The sequence below is a fragment of the Elephas maximus genome, chromosome 1 (genome assembly GCF_024166365.1).
Source record: "Elephas maximus indicus isolate mEleMax1 chromosome 1, mEleMax1 primary haplotype, whole genome shotgun sequence".
In the NCBI taxonomy this organism is placed as follows: domain Eukaryota; kingdom Metazoa; phylum Chordata; class Mammalia; order Proboscidea; family Elephantidae; genus Elephas; species Elephas maximus.
In genome coordinates, this window is record NC_064819.1 from 29,812,931 (window position 1) to 29,831,592 (window position 18,662).

The 18,662-nt window shown below is 42.3% G+C and overlaps 1 protein-coding gene across 2 annotated transcripts in view; it reads right to left on the reverse strand.

Annotated features, from left to right (window-relative positions):
* MAP3K13 (mitogen-activated protein kinase kinase kinase 13) overlaps nt 1-2,553 on the reverse strand; it is a 187,266-nt gene extending 184,713 nt beyond the window's left edge. For both annotated transcript variants that reach the window (XM_049881232.1, XM_049881185.1), the window contains exon 1: nt 2,535-2,553. The gene's annotated coding sequence lies outside the window, so the exon portion shown is untranslated. The remainder of the gene's footprint in view (nt 1-2,534) is intronic.
* Nucleotides 2,554-18,662: the final 16,109 nt, after the last annotated feature.

Sequence of the window (18,662 nt, forward strand, 5' to 3'; positions counted from 1 at the left end):
TCCAGAAGTGAAGAAGCAAGTTTTAAAGGTGAAAAAACCCACTGCCATTGAGTCGATTCCAACTCATAGCGACCTTTTTTTTTATATTTAAATGACATGCACTAGTATACTACATGTCATTTAAATAAAAACTTGTCTACTTTGGGGGAAAGTTTCAACCTATGTTAAGAACATCTAAGATTTTAAACCTAAAAATGCTTACTAGTTTCTTCTTTGTGAAAAATATGCCATAAATTCAGATTTTCTGCCCCATTACATCTGATCTAATGATAAGATTTTGGACCCTCTCAATAGCTACTACAGTGAAACCTGTGAGAGCTGGAACTTGATGGAACTGCCTTGTTTTTCCGTCCAAGTTTTCTGCCTTTGGCAGGTTGCGGTCTTATCACTTTTCTATTGCTCTCTATTAGTGGAAAATATTTGCGTTTTTCCTTCTCTGACAGGTTTCCACCTTACACAGGTTCTGGCTTTCGCAGGTTTTAGTCTATCTCTTTAGACAGCATGAAGCCCATACACACAGTCACCTCGCTGGAACTGCGTCCAGTTACTGAGCATGCCCAGATCCCACTGCACAGCCTGATTTGTTGCCTGCACTTTTATCCACTTGAAGAACACAAGCAATCTGGTTACAGTACTTGTTTTTTAGGTCTACACCCACGTCCATCACTTAAATACTCATTAACAACCTGGGATATGCAGACCATACAATCTTGCTTTTTTAAAGGGAAGAGAACTTGAAGATGAAGATCAAAGAACACAGCCTTCAGTATGGATTATGCCTCAACTTAAAGAAAACAAATATCCTCACAACTGGACCAATAAGCCACATCATGATAAATGGAGAAAAGATTGAAGTTGTCAAGAATTTCATTTTACTTGGATCCATGATTAATGCCCTTGGAAACAGTAGTTAAGAAATCAAATGACATACCACATTGAGCAAATCTGCTGCCAAATACCTCTTTACAGTGTTCAAAAGCAAATACACCACCTTAAGGACTAAAGTGCACCTGACCCAAGCCATGGTATTTTCAATCTCCTCACATGCATGCAAAAGCTGGACAATAAATAAGGAAGACCGAAGAAGAACTGATGCCTTTGAATTTGGTGTTGGCAAAGAATACTGAATAATCCAGAAGAATGAACAAATCTGTCTTGGAAGTACAGCCAGAAATGCTCCTTAGAAACGAGGATGGTGAGACTTCATCTCACATACTGATAAGGAGAACCAGTTCCTGGAGAAAGACATAATTTTGGTAAAGTAGAGGGTCAGAGAAAAGAAAGGAAGATTCTTAACAAGATGGCTTGACACAGGGCTGCAACAATGAGCTCAAGCTCAGAAAACAACTGTGAGGATGGCGCAGGACTGGACAGTGTTTCCTTCTGTTGTACACAGGGTCTCTATGAGTCAGAACCAACTGGACGGCACCTAACAACCACAACAAATAAACACTGTACAATGGAAAAACAATTTAATTCTCGAAGATTTATTCTGAGACCCCCTACAACTATTTGGCAGGAGTTAACCTTATGTGTACACCAAAACCCGCTGCTGTTGAGCAGATTCCGATTCATAGTGACCCTATCAACACACACCAGATGAAACCTCTGATAGAATTTTTATTAATTACTATTTTCATTTTTGTTATGAAACAATTCTCATTTACATCTGAAATGTAAGAAGTATCCCAATCTAGGAAAGAAAACAGTAAGAAAGAGCAAAGTGGGTTTCTGTTGCTGAAAAGAAAGCACTCAGAATGCTAATGAGAAACTCAGTGCCACAGCTACAGCTTATGTGATGGCCAGCTGGTCCCCAGTATTACTCACCTCTAAGTTCTTCCAAGAAAAGTAAAGGAACATGAAAGAAGCCAAATTAATTGTCTTAGCTTCTCCACACACAGCAGAAAAAGTATTAAGACACATTTCTAAATTGCAGTAACCACAAAAAAACAATAGTGTCCTGGGTCTCTACTGCACTGGCACCTCAGAAACCACTGGCTAGAAAGCTAGTCATCTCCCCGCGGAGGGGTACTGGGCCTTGGGAGAACTGCCCCGCTGAGCCAGAATCAGGTCAGTTTGTTCATTCACTCACTCATTCATTCATTCGTCGGCATCTAAAGACAGAATTCCTCACAGTGGCAAGGTTGCACTGCCCTATGGACAGAGAGGAACAGACGTAATCCCAGAGCCCTTCTTAGGAGAGCGGGGGTGACAGTGAGGGTCGGTGGATCAGCTCATCTCCAGTCCCCGTTTCTCCGCCCCCGAGCGCCTATGCTTGAGAGCCCATGACCCCCAGTCCCGACTCCTTGAAGATTCAGCCTGTCCTTATTTCTCCGACGACCTCGGCTCTATAACCCCGTCCCCAAGAGTTCCTCGTATCCCTATGCCCTCAGAGGGTCCCATGCCAAGGAATCTTTCCTGCAGCCACCACAGAACGTGACAGCCACCTCTCCCCGCCCGAGCTTGGGACCCCGAGCGACCCAGGCTACTAATTCCAGCTACCGCCCCTGTCCAGGTCTGAGCCCGCAGGTTACCTGCCCTGGATCCAAAGCTCCAAGCGGACCTCTGAAGCCTCGCCCCGCCCATCGCGACGCCCTCCACAGCCAGGTACCGCCCCATGACGTAACTTCCTGTACGTCTGGTCCTGTCGGAATTCCTCCCCACTGTCCGTTAGGTAACGTCACTTCCGGTATGTGCCTGTGTTCCCCAAGGGTCCGGTCGTGCTCCGGAAGCTGTCTGTCAGGCTCTTTTCCGCCCGGTTCCCGGGACTTCGGCTATGTGATCCAGCTCGGAGACGGGCAAACTTCTCTGCCAGTTTCTACAGCCTTCTCTTGGCCACTTCCTCTGCACCTTCTGTACCTTCAACTCATCACTGTTCCCTGAAGTTGCCCGGGCTCTCGGAGAAATCACCAATTTTCCTGATTTCTTTGCCCAGTCGAGTGCTTTTGAGTGCAGGCTCAGGTCGCGCTGCCTGGATTCGAATGCTGCCTCTCTCAAAATGATGTTAATCTAGGCGAGTTACTGTAACCTCTCTGCGCCCCAGTTTCCTCAAGTGTGAAATGGAGTAATAATAGTATCCAGATCATAAGGCTCTTTTGTGTATTGTTTGAGATGATACATGGGAAAGCGCTGGCACTTTGAAAGCGCTCAATGAGTCTTAACTATTACTTTTGCTCCATATGCGCTCTTCTTGTTCGCTGTTGGAACATTTAAGTGATCAGAAAGGCTGTAACCAGTTTTCCTGTTACCCTCTGTTTCCCCAAGGGAGTCCTGGTGGCGCAGTGGATAAAAGACGGTTCTACTCTGTCCTATCCTATAAAAAAAATAGGGTCACTATAAGTCAAAATCAACTCAATGGCAATGGGTTTGGGTTTTTTGTTGTTGTTGTTTGTTTATGGACCATGTTGTTGTTAACTGCCCTTGTGTCAGCCCTCACGGCGACGACGTGTTACCGAGTAGAACTGCACCATAGGGTTTTCTTGGGAGCCCTGGTGTCACAACGGTTAGGCGATTGGCTTCTAACCGAAAGCATCGTGGTTCGTACCCACCCAGCCAATCCTCAGGAGAGACACCCTATGGAGCAGTTCTATTCTGTCACATGGGGTCACTATGAGTCAGACTAGACTTGATGGCATCCAACAACAAAATGTTTACAGCAGCAGATTGTCAGGACTTCTCTTGCGCAGAGCCTCTGGGTGGGTTTGAATTGCCAACCTTTAGGTTACCAGCCAATTGCAAACTACTTGCACCACCCAGGCTCCTCTGCCATCGAGTCGAGTCTGAGTAGAACTGCCCCATAAGGTTTCCAAGGAGCAGCTGGTGGATTCGAATTACTAACTTTTTGGTTAGCAGCCGTAGCTCTTAACCACTGTGCCACCAGGGCTCCCTCTATGTACCATAAAAAAAAAAAAAAAGTACCATAGGTATTAAATAATCTGCTTAAAACTACACAGTTAGCCAATAGCGGTCAGTTCTAGAAATCTCAGCTTCCTAATTCATTTATTTGTTCATTCAGTCCAGATAGTAGACCAAGCATTAGGGAAACAAAAATGAGGAGGACAATCCCTGGCCTTCGAGGAGCTTCTGATCTAGTGAAGGAAACACCTGTTAATGGAGAAATAATGTAAATATTATCATAGGCCTATCTACTTTCTTCATTCAATCACTTCAGCTTTTCCTTCTTTGCTACCAATACATCATAACTTGATAAAAAGAAATACAAAATATGATGGTGTTTTAATGTATCTTAAATCATTTTAACCACACTTTAAAAAGTTTCAAGCAGTCACAATTTACACAGGTCAGCTTGTTTGGGTTCAGCGCCTAACTGTGCTGTTATCTAGCCATAAGGCCTTAGACAAATCACTCTGCCTCTCTGGCCCTCAGTTTCCTCTTTAAGGTCCTCCCTAGAGCAAACCTTGTACAGTAAAACCTGCAAAAGCTGGAAGCACTGATAGAAAGCGATAGAAAAGTGGTAAGACTAGGCCCTGTCAAAGGTGGAAAACTTGTGAGACCTGGTCCCAGCTTTCACAAGTTTCACTGTATCAATCTGTCTAGTAGAAAATTTGCATGAAACTTATTAGTGTGACCACTAGATGGCTGGTGTAAAGGGACTGGCTAAAAAAAAAAAAAAACTCATTGCTGTCAAGTTGATTCCAACTCATAGTAACCCTATAGGATAGAGTAGAAACTGCCCCACAGGGCTTCTAAGGGGCGGCTGGTAGATTCAAAACTGCTGACCTTTTGGTTACCAGCCAAGCTCTTAATCACTGCACCACCAGGGTTCCAGGGGTTAAAAACCAAAAACCTGTTGCCGTCAGGTGGATTCTGATTCATAGCAACACTTTAGGCCACAGTAGAACTGCCCCGTAGGGTTTCCAAGGCTGTAATCCTTGCAGAAGCAGACTGCCACACCTTTCTCCATTGGAGGCTGGTGGGTTCAAACAACTGACCAGTTAACAGCCGAATGCTTAACCACTGTGCCACCAGGGGTTCTTGTTAGGCTCTTTTTTTTCCCCGTTTGTGTTTATCTGACCAAACTAGGACTTCAAACCAGTTCTTTCTGGTTCAGTCATAGCCAAGGAAGCAAAACTGAAACAGATCTGAATTTTTTAACTTTGAGTGAACCACCTGAGATTGAGAAGGGGAGAGTGTTGACGTATCGTGGGGTTGGCAGCCAATGTCACAAAACAATTTGTATATTAACTGTTCATTGAGAAACTAATTTGCTCTGTAAACTTTGATCTAAAGCACAATTAAAAAAAATAAAATTTGGGTTAACCAGAATGGGAAAAATTACAGGTCAAAGCCCTGATAAAAACCTAATCTCCCTTTAAGAAAACAAGGGTAGCATATGTGCTGTGTAGCAACCGAATCTCTTGCCGGTAGGATTTTGAGCAGAGTGGGAAACAGCGGTGCCTCCCTCAGAGATGGCACTGCTTTGAATGTGTGTCACTCTCCATGGTCCTGCCAATAATCCAGTCTCATGCATCATGCTCCTGAAAGTTGTCATTACACCTCTTCCGAGTCTCCCATTCCAGGGCTTCAACTATAATTTTTGCCTTTCTGGGTATCATTCTGGATTACCCCAATTGTAAAAATTCTGGTCCATTCCAATTTTGCTTGGTCAGCAATGACTGAACCAATCTGAAGCCCTGGACCAAACACATCACTATACTACCAATGTGAACTACCACTTATATACTGGTGACAATCAAGTATCCCAAGACTCTAAGAGTTGAAGGGTCTGGAAATTTTGTTGAGTGACTAAGGGAATGAATGGATTCCAGGATTAGTTCTGGGTCTTCCTATCCCCTAGTACCACTGCTCCCCCCCCCCTTTCCAATTGAAACACCTTCTATTTTTAAAGCTACGGTGGTGGGAAGAGAAAGAAAGGACAAAGTAGTTGGATTGGAGTTGGATTGAGAGAAAAATGGAGAAAAATAAAGGTATTGCACTATGTCTCAAAGCAATCATCAGTGCATTGAAGTATTTATGGATGAAATAATACAATGTCTGGGACTTATTGTTAAATAATCTGGGAAGGTTCATATGATAATGATTGGTCACACATTGTTATTGTTGAAGGTGTGTGGTGGGTATATTGAGGCTTATTATATTCTTCTCTATATATTTTGTGTATGCCTGAAAATTTCCATAATCGAAGTTAAAAATAAGAAAGGCAATGAGTGCATTTCCCATCCTCTAGAAAAAAAAACTGAGCTTAAACTATCCTATTGAACTTTATTAGGATGCTTTTGGCTGAATGGTACAGAAAACTTATTATAGGTGGGGTTCTCCAGAAGTAGACACTGATGCAGAGATGGGAGAGAAAGATTTTTATTAGAAATGGAGAGGAAGCAGGCTGCACAGAGAAAAAGGTTGACCTGCTATTCAGGTCCGAGGACTGCTTGACCAACCCCAGAGGGAGCTTTGGAGTGAGTACTGCCCACCAGAGTGTCCTGTGTCAGGCTGAAACGGCCTGCTATTTACACTGGATGCATTCGGCTCCAGGAAGACTATGCTCTCAAGCAAGGTACCTCTCTGCAACAGAGGCTGACCCTGAAGAACCTGACAGCTGGAGGTGCAAGCTAACCACACTCTCTGTAGCTGGGCAGCAAGTGTTTCTATCTTCCACAGAACACAATGCAAAGCAGGTTAAACAACAAGGGGATGCGCTGATTTCTATAACTGGAATGCTATGACAGGCATTAAGGTTGGTTGCTCCAGCAACTCAGCACGTAGGACCTATGTTTCTTTCCTCCTTTGTTCTGCCTTTGGTAGCATCTCCTTCAGCTTATGGCCAGCTGCTGTCAGGGTGACCAAAGGCTGTACCAGTCCCAGCCTTCACACGTGCACACTACACCCTCCAAGGTGAGTGGACCCACATCCAGTAATTCCAAGATGAATTCCAAGTAATTCATCTGGCTAGAAAAGAGAAAAGTGCACTACATTAATCTTGGGGCCAGACCCTCTACTTTCTACAGTTTTTACCTTTTCAACCTTAGTGTAGAGCTTTACATTTGTCAGCATTAGATTTCCTCTGGCTAAAAGCTCCTGAGTGGCTCAAATAGTTTGTGTTAGATTACTAACCTAAAGGTTGGTGGTTTGAACCCACCCAGCACCATCATGGAAGACAAGCCTGGCGATCTGCTTCCATAAAGATTACAGCCAAGAAAACCCCATGGAGCAGTTCTACTCTGTAACACATGGTTGCCATAAGTTGTAACTGGCTCGACAGCAAAGGGTTTTTAATTACCACTGTTGTTGTTGTTAGGTGCCGTCAAGTCAGTTCTGACTTATAGCAACTCTATGTACAACAGAACAAAAGCACTGTCCAGTCCTGCACCAACCTTACAATTGTTGCTATGTTTGAGCCTCTTGTTGCAGCCTCTGTGTCAGTCCATCCCACGGAGGGTCTTCCTCTTTTTCACTGATCCTGTACGTCACTAGGCATGACGTCCCTCTCCAGGGACTGATCCCTCCTGATGACATGTCCAAAGTACATGAGATAGTCTCACTATCCTCACATCCAAGGAGCACTCTGGCTGTACTTCTCCCAAGACAGATTTGTTTGTTCTTCTGGCAGTCTATGGTATATTCAATATTCTTCGCCAACACCATAATTCAAGGGCATCGATTCTTCAGTCTTCCTTATTCAACGTCCAGCTTTTTCATGCATATGAGGTGATTGAAAATACAATAGCTTGGTTCAGGCACACTTTAGTCCTCAAGGTAACATCTTTGCTTTTGAACACTTTAAGGAGGCAACTCTTCCTTAGCCATATTTTGGGTGCCTTCCAACCTGAGTGGCTCATCTTCCAGCACTGTACCAGACAGTGTTCTACTGCTATCCATAAGGTTTTCACTGGCCAGTTTTTTCAGAAGTAGATCGCCTGGTCCTTCTTCCAAGTCTGTTCTAGTGTGGAAGTTCCACTGAAACCTGTCCACCATGGGTGACCCTGCTAGTATTTGAAATACCAACGGCATAGCTTTCAGCATCACAGCAACACACAAGCCACCACTGTATGACAAACTGACAGACAAGGGGTCGTTTATTATTACTAGGCAGGTCCAACCCTGTGATTTTGAATTGATTTGTCATCCAGCCTATCAGATCTCCCTCCACAAATTTGTCTTCCAGGTCTTTAAGTTGCCAATGAAATGGCTGAATACGCTGCAGAAACAAACTACTCTCAAATTAGCTTATACATTGTTCTGGGTTCATTTAGAATGGTCAGGTCATGCCTGCCTTTCATGAAAAGGTTTTAAAGAAATTGCTGTGCATGTGAAACTTATACAAGCAGTATACTTTCTAGAGTCAAATATTCATATAGATACTGCTAGATATCAGTGTTAGAGGCTGTAAAAATAGCGTGGAGGCAGATTCTGACCTCTAATTTCACAAAAGGGAGGGAGACACAAGATCAACAGCCTAAGGCTGACTGCAGCGAGGCAGAGGTCAGACATGCCTCCTCTGTCTGCTGTCTTTACCAATTCTGACACCAACTGTCCCTTCCACGGCACTGTCTACTTCTGTGCTGGGTATGATAATTCATTGCAAAAGCCACACAGAACACATAGACAATACTCATGATTATGGGGGTTATTAGGGAAGTAACAGGTCACAATTTAGGCTGAGAAACACTCAGGATACAGTTCTTTCATCAGGACAGCCTTTTCCCAACTGTGCTGGCAGGCAAGCCTCTCCCTGGCCATTGGCCGCTGCCCAAAGGCACTCAGGTTTCTCTCTCCATGGGCCCGGAAGACCACCACACCGGCTACTGCTGCTGGGTCTCTGCTGGAACGCCTCTGTCTCCACTTCTTGTTCCTTCAGTGTTCTCCCTCGCTCTGTCTCCTGGTTCCAGGAGATTCTCAGCACAGAAATCCTGGGTCCAAAGGACAAGCTGGCTCCTGGATGTTCTTCACTGGCAGAGCTGGAATCATCTCTTTCCCGCCTGGGGGCTGGCTCATTTCAAGCCCAGCAGGATGGCAAAACTGACCAATCTGTTTGGTGGGCCGTAATTACCCTATCACAGAGTCCCACCAATTACTTTGGTGAGGGCTACAAGACCATGGCAAAAAAAGCCACACAAAAAACGTTATATCACACTGCAGAGGCTATGATCCCAACTTTCAGACAGACACCAAACACCAGATGCCACAGGGTACGACTCATTGTGACCTCATGTGTGTCAGAGTAGAACTGTTCCATGTGATCTCCAATGTCTGATTTTTCAGAACACAGCTCACCAGGTCTTTCTCTTCAGGGGCCTGTGGGTAGACTCTAAACACCAACCTTTCAGTTAGCAGCTGAGCCCATTAACCATTCACACCACTCCTTTAGACAGAAAGACTTGTCTATTTTGTGTCATGTAGTCGCGAACTAACCCTAGAACCTTGTATTAGTTAGGATAGGTGAGGTTATACCGCAGTAAACAATCCCCAAACTTCAGTGTCTTAAAACAACTTGGATTGGGGGTGGAGCAAAGATAGTGGAATAGACGTTTCCGACGAGCCCTCTTTACAACAAACACCCGAAAAAACAAGTGAAACGAGTATATTTATGACAAGCTAGGAGCCCTGAGCATCAAAGGCAAGCTTAGACAACGAACAGAGGGGCAGGGGGAGGAAGAGACAGTTCAGAAGTGGAGAGGAGTTACTGGACCTGAATCGTGAGAAGCCCCCAGGCACCATTCCTCGGGTGGCGGTGGGGGTGGGCTGGCACTAGCTTTCAGCCGGCCGCAGTTTCCTCAGGGAGAAGCAGCCAGCCACACAGCCTACCCACACCTCCGGAACCTGAGAAGAACAGTGCTCCCGGCAAAAGCTAAGTACTTACGTATATTTTAACGTGCCCCCGCCCTCCACCCACAAACTGGCTTCAGCGGCTGAATCCCTGGCCCTGAGATAGGCCATGTTGAGTGCCTAGGGCCATTCTCCTGGCCTTGGAGAAGGAAAAAATTTGCATTTGGGGGAAAAGATAATTTGCCAGCTCCACTAACTAGGGGACCTCAGGACATAAGCAGCTCCTGTCTAGGCATAAATGGTCACTGGACTTTGAGCATCTTTCCCCTCTGTGTGCACCTGTGTGGGCCTATTTCAGGAGAATAGGCCCTTGTTGGCAGACTCCAACTATTTCAGCTGTGCGATGGAGAGGAGGGTGTTTGATGTTTGACATTGCTTTGCTTATGAAACAGGGTCCTCACCTACCCACATCAGGGGCCTAAGGACTTGTAGCTCCATTCAGGTCACCTAGCCACCTGCGACAGGGGTCCAGAGATAACTGGTACCTCCCAGTCCTTACAACTAAAAGCATTGGGTGCCCATGGTCCACCCGCAGAACTCACCCACCTGTGTGCTCTAGGGAACAGGGACATGCTTTCCTCAGAGACACATGGGGGATGATTTTCAGCCCCCTGCCTTGTTCAGAGCGTGACCCCTGCTGCAACCAGATACTGGTACCTACACCAATCACCCCTGCCCCTCCAAGACTGTAGGACAGAGCCTGTACCACGTACTTGATGATCGGCTACCTAGACACCTGAGCTGAATTCATACAAGAAAACTGAATGGACTCCTAGGCTGATATACATGATAACAGCTCTAGCCATCTGGGGACAGGACGTCAGAGCTCCAAAGACAAAAATAATCAAGCTAGCTCACTCAAGCAACCCATTTCAGCATATCAAAACAAAATGAAGTGAGAAGCTATGACACAGTAAGCAAAAATAAACTAATACAATAACTTACAGATGGCTCGGAGAAAACAGTGAATATCAAGTCACATAAAGAAACAGACCATGATCACCTCAACAAGCTCTCAAAACAAAGAATCCAGGGATCTTCTAGATGAAAGTGCATTCCTGGAATTACCAGAGGTAGAATACAAAAGTTTAATACACAAAACCCTTCAAAACGTCAGGAAGGAAATGAGGCAATACACAGAACAAGCCAAGGAACACACAGATAAAGCAACTGAAGAAATTAGAAAGATTATTCAGGAACATAAGAAAAATTTAATAAGCTGGAAAAATCCATAGACAATCAGAAATTCAGAAGATTAACAATAAAATTACTGAAGTAGACAACTCAATAGAAAGTCAGAGGCACAGAATTGAGCAAGTAGAAGCCAGAATTTCTGAACTTGAAGATAAATCACCTGGCACTAATATATTTGAAGAAAAATCAGATAAAAGGATTTAAAAATATGAAGAAACCTTAAGAATCATGTGGGACTCTATCAAGAGAAATAACCTACGAGTGATTGGAGTACCAGAACAGGGAGGGATAACAGAAAATACAGTGAGAATTGTTGGAAGATTTGTTGGCAGAAAACTTCCCTGATATTGTGAAAGATGAGAAGATATCTATCCAAGGTGCTCATTGAACTCCACATAAGGTAGATGTTAAAATAAAGTCACCAAGACATATTATAATCAAGCTTGCCAAAACCAAAAATAAAGAGAGAATTTTAAGAGCAGCTAGGGATAAACAAAAAGTCACCTACAAAGGAAAGCCAGAAAGAATAAGCTCGGACTACTCGGCAGAAACTATGCAGGCAAGAGGACAATGGGATGACTTATTTAAAAAACTGAAGGAAAAAAATTGCCAGCCAAGAATCATATATCCAGCAAAACTGTCTCTTAAATATGAAGGTGAAATTAGGACATTTCCAGATAAACACAAGTTGAGGGAATTTGTAAAAACCAAGCCAAAACTACAAGAAATACTAAAGGGAGTTCTTTGGTTAGAAAATCAATAATATCAGGTATCAATCCAAGACTAGAACACTGGGCAGAGCAATCAGGAGTCAGCCCAGACAGGGAAATCAAAACAAAACAAAAAAGCAAGATTAAAAAAACAAAAGAACAAAAAAGATCAAAACAGGGTAACAGCGATGTTATTATATGAAAGAAGACAACATTAAAACGATAAAGAGGGACTAAGAAATGTAATCACAGACATTCCATACGGGGAGGAAAATACAGCAATACAAAGAAATAAAAGTTAGGTTTAAATTTAGAAAAGTAGGATTAAATAGTAAGGTAACCACAAAGAAGACAAACTATCCTACTCATCAAAATAAAATACGAGAAAAAAACAGAGACTCAGCAGAAACAAAATCAACAATAATGAATATGAGGAAAGGATAATGTATAAAGATAATCTACTCAGCACATAAAATTAAGTGGGAAAAAAACTGTCAACAAGACACAAAAAAAGACATCAAAATGATAGCACTAAATTCATGCTTATCCATAATTACACTGAATGTAAATGGACTAAATGTACCAATAAAGAGACAGAGAGTGGCAGAATGGATTGAAAAACATGATCCATCCATATGCTGCCTACAAGAGACACAGCTTAGACCTAGAGACACAAACAAACCAAAACTCAAAGGATGGAAAAAAACATATCAAGCAAAGAACAATCAAAAAAGGGCAGAAGAGGCAATATTAATTTCTGACAAAATAGACTTTAAAGATAAATCCATCAGAAAGCATAAGGAAGGGCACTATATAATGATTAAAGGGACACTATATTAAATATTTATGCACCCAATGACAGGGCTGGAAGATACATAAAACAAACTCTATCAGCAATGAAAAGTGAGATAGACAGCTCCACGATAATAGTAGGAGACTTCAACACACCACTTCGGTGAAGGATGGGACATCCAGAAAGAAGCTCAATAAAGACACAGAAGATCTAAATGCCACAATCAACCAACTTGACCTCATAGACATATACAGAACACTCCACCCCACAGCAACCAACTATACTTTCTTTTCTAGTGCACGTGGAACATTCTCTAGAATAGACCACATATTAGGTCATAAAGCAAGCCTTAGCAGAATCCAAAACATTGAAATATTACAAAGCATCTTCTCTGACCATAAGGCCATAAAAGTGGAAATCAATAACAGGAAAATCAGGGAAAAGAAATCAAACACTTGGAAACTAAGCAATACCCTGCTCAAAAGAGACTGGGTTATAGAAGACATTAAGGATGGAATAAAGAAATTCAGAGAATCCAATGAGAATTAATACACTTCCTATCAGACCCTTTGGGACACAGCGAAAGCAGGGCTCAGAGGTCAATTTATATCAATAAATGCACACATCCAAAAAGAAGAAAAGGCCAAAATCAAAGAATTATCCCTACGACTTAAACAAATAGAAAGAGAGCAACAAAAGAAACCCTCAGGCACCAGAAGAAAACAAATGATAAAAATTAGAGCAGAACTAAATGAAATAGAAAACAGAAAAACAATTGAAAGAATTAACAAGACCAAAAGCTGGTTCTTTGAAAAAATCAACAAAATTGATAAACCATTGGCTAAACTGACAAAAGAAAAACAGGAGAGGAAGCAAATAACCCAAATAAGAAATGAGATGGATGATATTACAACAGACCCAACTGAAATTAAAAGAATCATATCAGATCACTATGAAAAATTGTACTCTAACAAATTTGAAAACCTAGAAGAAATGAATGAATTCCTAGAAACACACTCCCTACCTAAACTAACACAGAGGTAGAACAACTAAATAGACCCATAACAAATGAAGAGATTGAAAAAGTAATAAAAAAGACTCCCAACAAAAAAAAAAAAGCCCTGGCCCGGACGGCTTCACTGCAGAGTCCTACCAAACTTTCAAAGAAGAGTTAACACCACCGCTACTAAAGGTATTTCAGACCATAGAAAAAGATGGAGTATTCCCAAACTCATTCTATGAAGCCAGCATATCCCTGATACCAAAACCAGGTTAACACACCAAAAAAAAAAAAAAGAAAGAAAGAAAATCACAGACCTATATCCCTCATGAACTTATATGCAAAAATCCTCAACAAAATTCTAGCCAATAGAATTCATCAACATATAAAAAAAATAATTCACCATGACCAAGTGGGATTCATACCAGGCATGCAGGGATGGTTCAACATTAGAAAAACAATTAATGTAATCTATCACGTGAATAAAACAAAAGATAAGAATTAAATGGTTTTATCAATTGATGCATAAAAGGCATTTGACAAAGTTCAACACTTATTCATGATAAAAACTCTCAGCAAAATAGGAATTGAAGGAAAATTCCTCAACATAACAAAGAGCATTTATACAAAGCCAACAGCCAACATCATCCTAAATGGAGAGAGCCTGAAAGCATTCCCCTTGAGAATGGGAACCAGACAAGGATGTCCTTTATCACCGCTCTTATCCAACAATTGTGCTGGAGGTCCTAGCAAGAGCAATTAGGCTAGACAAAGAAATAAAGGGCACCCAGATTGGCAAGGAAGAAGTAAAAGTATGTCAATTTGCAGATGACATAATCTTATACACAGGAAACCGTAAGGAATCCTCCAGAAAACTACTGAAACTAAAAGAAGAGTTCAGCAGAGTATTGAGATACCAGATTAATAAAAAAAAAAAAACATACAAAAATCAGTTGGATTCCTCTACACCAACGAAAAGAACATTGAAGAGGAAACCACCAAATCAATACCATTTACAGTAGCCCCCAAAAAGATAAAATACTTAGGAATAAATCTTACCAAAGATGTAAAAGACTTGTACAAAGAAAACTACAATACACTTCTAGCAAGAAACCAAAAGAGACCTACATAAGTGGAAAAACATACCTTGCTCATGGATAGGAAGACTTAACAGTATAAAAATGTCCATTCTACCAAAAGCGATCTATACATTTAATGCAATTCCAATCCAAATTACAAGGACATTCTTTAATGAGACGGAGAAACAAATCACCAACTTCATATGGAAGGGAAAGAGGCCCCCGATAAGTAAAGCTTTACTGAAAAAGAAGAACAAAATGGGAGGCCTTACTCTACCTGATCTTAGAACCTATTATACCGCCACACAGCCTGGTACTGGTACAACAACAGATACATAGACCAGTGGGACAGAATTGAGAATCCAGACATAAATCCATCCACATATGAGCACCTGATATTTGACAAAGGCCCCAAAACAGTTAAACGGGGAAAAGACAGTCTTCAACAAATGGTGCTGGCATAACTGGATATCCATCTGCAAAACAATGAAACAGGACCCATACCTCACTCCATGCACAAAAATGAGCCCAAAATGGATCAAAGACCTAAATATAAAATCTAAAATGGTAAAGATCATGGAAGAAAAAATAGGGACAACGTTAGGAGCCCTAATACATGGCATAAACAGTCTACAAAACATTACTAACAATCCAGAAGAAAAACTAGATAACTGGGAGCACCTAAAAATCAAACACCTATGCTCATCCAAAGACTTCACCAAAAGAGTAAAAAGATTGCCTACAGACTGGGAAAAAGTTTTTAGCTATGACATTTCCAATCAGCGTCTGATCTCTAAAATCTACATGATACCGCAAAAACTCAACTGCAAAAAGACAAATAACCCAATTAAAAAATGGGCAAAAGATATGAACAGACACTTCACTAAAGAAGGCATTCAGGTAGCTAACAGAAATATAAGGAAATGCTCACGATCATTAGCCATTAGAGAAATGCAGATCAAAACTACAATGAGATTTCATCTCACTCCAACAAGGCTGGTATTAATCCAAAAAACACAAAAGAATAAATGTTGGAGAGGCTGTAGAGAGATTGGAACACTTCTACACTGCTAGTGGGAATGTCAAATGGTACAACCACTTTGGAAATCCATTTGGCGCTTCCTTTAAAAGCTAGAAATAGAACTACCATACAATACAGTAATCCCATTCCTTGGAATATATCCTAGAGAAATAAGAGCCTTTACACGAACAGGTAGATGCACACTCATGTTCATTGCAGCACTGTTTACAATAGCAAAAACATGGAAGCAACCAAGGTGCCCATCAACAGATGAATGGATAAATAAATTATGGTATGTTCACACAATGGAATACTACGCATCGATAAAGAACAGTAATGAATCTGTGAAACATTTCCTAACATGGAGGAATCTGGAAGGCATTATGCTGAGTGAAATTAGTCAGTTGCAAAAGGACAAATATTGTATAAGACCACTATTATAAGAGCTCAAGAAATAGCTTAGACAGAGAAGAAAGTATTCTTTGTGGTTAGTAGAGGGGGGAGGGAGGAAGGGTGGGAGAAGGGTACTCACTAATTAAATAGTATGTAAGAGCTATTTTAGGTGAAGAGAAAGATAGCACACAATACAGGCGAGGTCAGCACAACTGGACTAATTGAAAAGCAAAGAAGTTTCCGGAATATACTGAATGCTTTGAAGTCCAGCATAGCAGGGGCAGGGGTTTGGGGACCATGGTTTCAGGGGACATCTAAGTCAACTGGCATAATAAAATCTATTAAGAAAACATTCTGCATTCCACCTTGGAGAGAGGTGTCTGGGGTATTAAACGCTTGCAAGCAGCCGTCTAAGATGCATCAATTGGTCTCAATCCACCTCAATCAAAGGAGAATGAAGAATACCAAGGACACAAGCTGATTACGAACCCAAGAGACAGGAAAAAAAGGGCCACATAAACCAGAGACTACATCAGCCTGAGACCAGAAGAGCTAGATGGCGCCCGGGTACAACCTATGACTGCCCTGACAGGGAACACAACAGAGAATCCCTGAGGGAGCAGGAGAGCAGTGGGATGCGGACCCCAAATTCTCATAAAAAGACCAGACTTAATGGTCTGACTGAGACTCGAAGGACCCTGGTGGTCATGGCCCTCAGACCTTCTGTTGGCCCAGGATAGGAACGATTCCCAAAGCCAACTCTTCAGACAGGGATTGGATTTGACAGTGGGTTGGAAAGGGATGCTGGTGAGGAGTGAGCTTCTTGGATCAGGTGGACACTTGAGACTATGTTGGCATCTCCTCTCTGGAGGGGAGATGAGAGGGTAGAGGGGGTTAGAAGCTGGTGAAAGGGACAGAAAAGGAGAGAGTGGAGGGAGGGAGCCGGTTGTCTCATTAGGGGGAGAGCCATTGGGAGTAGGTAGCAAGGTGTATAAAAGTTTTTATTTTTAATAATTTTTATTGAGCTTTAAGTGAATGTTTACAAATCAAGTCAGTCTGTCACATATAAGCTTATATGCACCTTACTCCACACTCCCACTTACTCTCCCCCTAATGAGTCAGCCCTTCCAGTCTCTCCTTTCGTGACAATTTTGCCAGTCTCTAACCCTCTCTACCCTCCCATCTCCCCTCCAGACAGGAGATGCCAACACAGTCTCAAGTGTCCACCTGATACAAGCAGCTCACTCTTCATCAGCATCTCTCACCTACCCACTGTCCAGTCCCTTCCATATCTGATGAGTTGTCTTCGGGAATGGTTCCTGTCCTGTATCAACAGAAGGTTTGGGGACCATGACCACCGGGATTCCTCTAGTCTCAGTCAGACCATCAAGTATGGTCTTTTTATGAGAATTTGGGGTCTGCATCCCACTGATCTCCTGCTCTCTCAGGGGTTCTCTGTTGTGCTCCCTGTCAGGGCAGTCATCGGTTGTGGCCGGGCACCATCTAGTTCTTCTGGTCTCAGGATGATGTAAGTCTCTTGTTCCTGTGGCCCTTTCTGTCTCTTGGGCTCTTAGTTGTCGTGTGACCTTGGTGTTCTTCATTCTCCTCTGATCCAGGTGGGTTGAGACCAATTGATGCATCTTAGATGGCCGCTTGTTAGCATTTAAGACCCCAGATGCCGCATTTCAAAGTGGGATGCAGAATGTTTTCATAAGAGAATTATTTTGCCAATTGACTTAGCAGTCCCCTTAAGCCATAGTCCCCAAAGCCCCGCCCTTGCTCCGCTGACCTTTGAAGCATTCAGTTTATCCCAGAAACTTCTTTGCTTTTGGTCCAGTCCAGTTGAGCTGACCTTCCCTGTACTGGGTATTGTCCTTCCCTTCACCTAAAGTAGTTCTTATCTACTAACTAATCAGTAAATAACCCTCTCCCATCCTCCCTCCCTCCCCCCCTCGTAACCACAAAAGTATGTGTTCTTCTCAGTTTATACTATTTCTCAAGATCTTCTAATAGTGAACTTAATACAATATTTGTCCTTTTGCCTCTGACTAATTTCACTCAGCATAATGCCTTCCAGGTTCCTCCATGTTATGAAATGTTTCACAGATTCCTCACTGTTCTTTATCGATGCGTAGTATTCCATCTGGTGACTATACCACAATTTATTTAACCATTCATCCGTTGATGGACACCTTGGTTGCTTCCAGCTTTTTGCTATTGTAAACAGAGCTGCAATAAACATGGGTGTGCATATATCTGTTTGTGTGAAGGCTCTTATTTCTCTAGGGTATATTCCAAGGAGTGGGATTTCTGGGTTGTATGGTAGCTCTATTTCTAACTTTTTAAGAAAACGCCAGATAGATTTCCAAAGTGGTTGTACCATTTTACATTCCCACCAGCTGTGTATAAGAGTTCCAATCTCTCCACAGCCTCTCCAACATTTATTATTTTGTGTTTTTTGGATTAATGCCAGCCTTTTTTTTTGCTGGAGTGAGATGGAATCTCATCGTAGTTTTAATTTGCATTTCTCTAATGGCCAATGATCGAGAGCATTTTCTCATGTATCTGTTAGCCGCCTGAATATCTTCTTTAGCGAAGTGCGTTTTCATATCCTTTGCGCACTTCTTGATTGGGTTGTTTGTCTTTTTGTGGTTGAGTTTTCACAGAA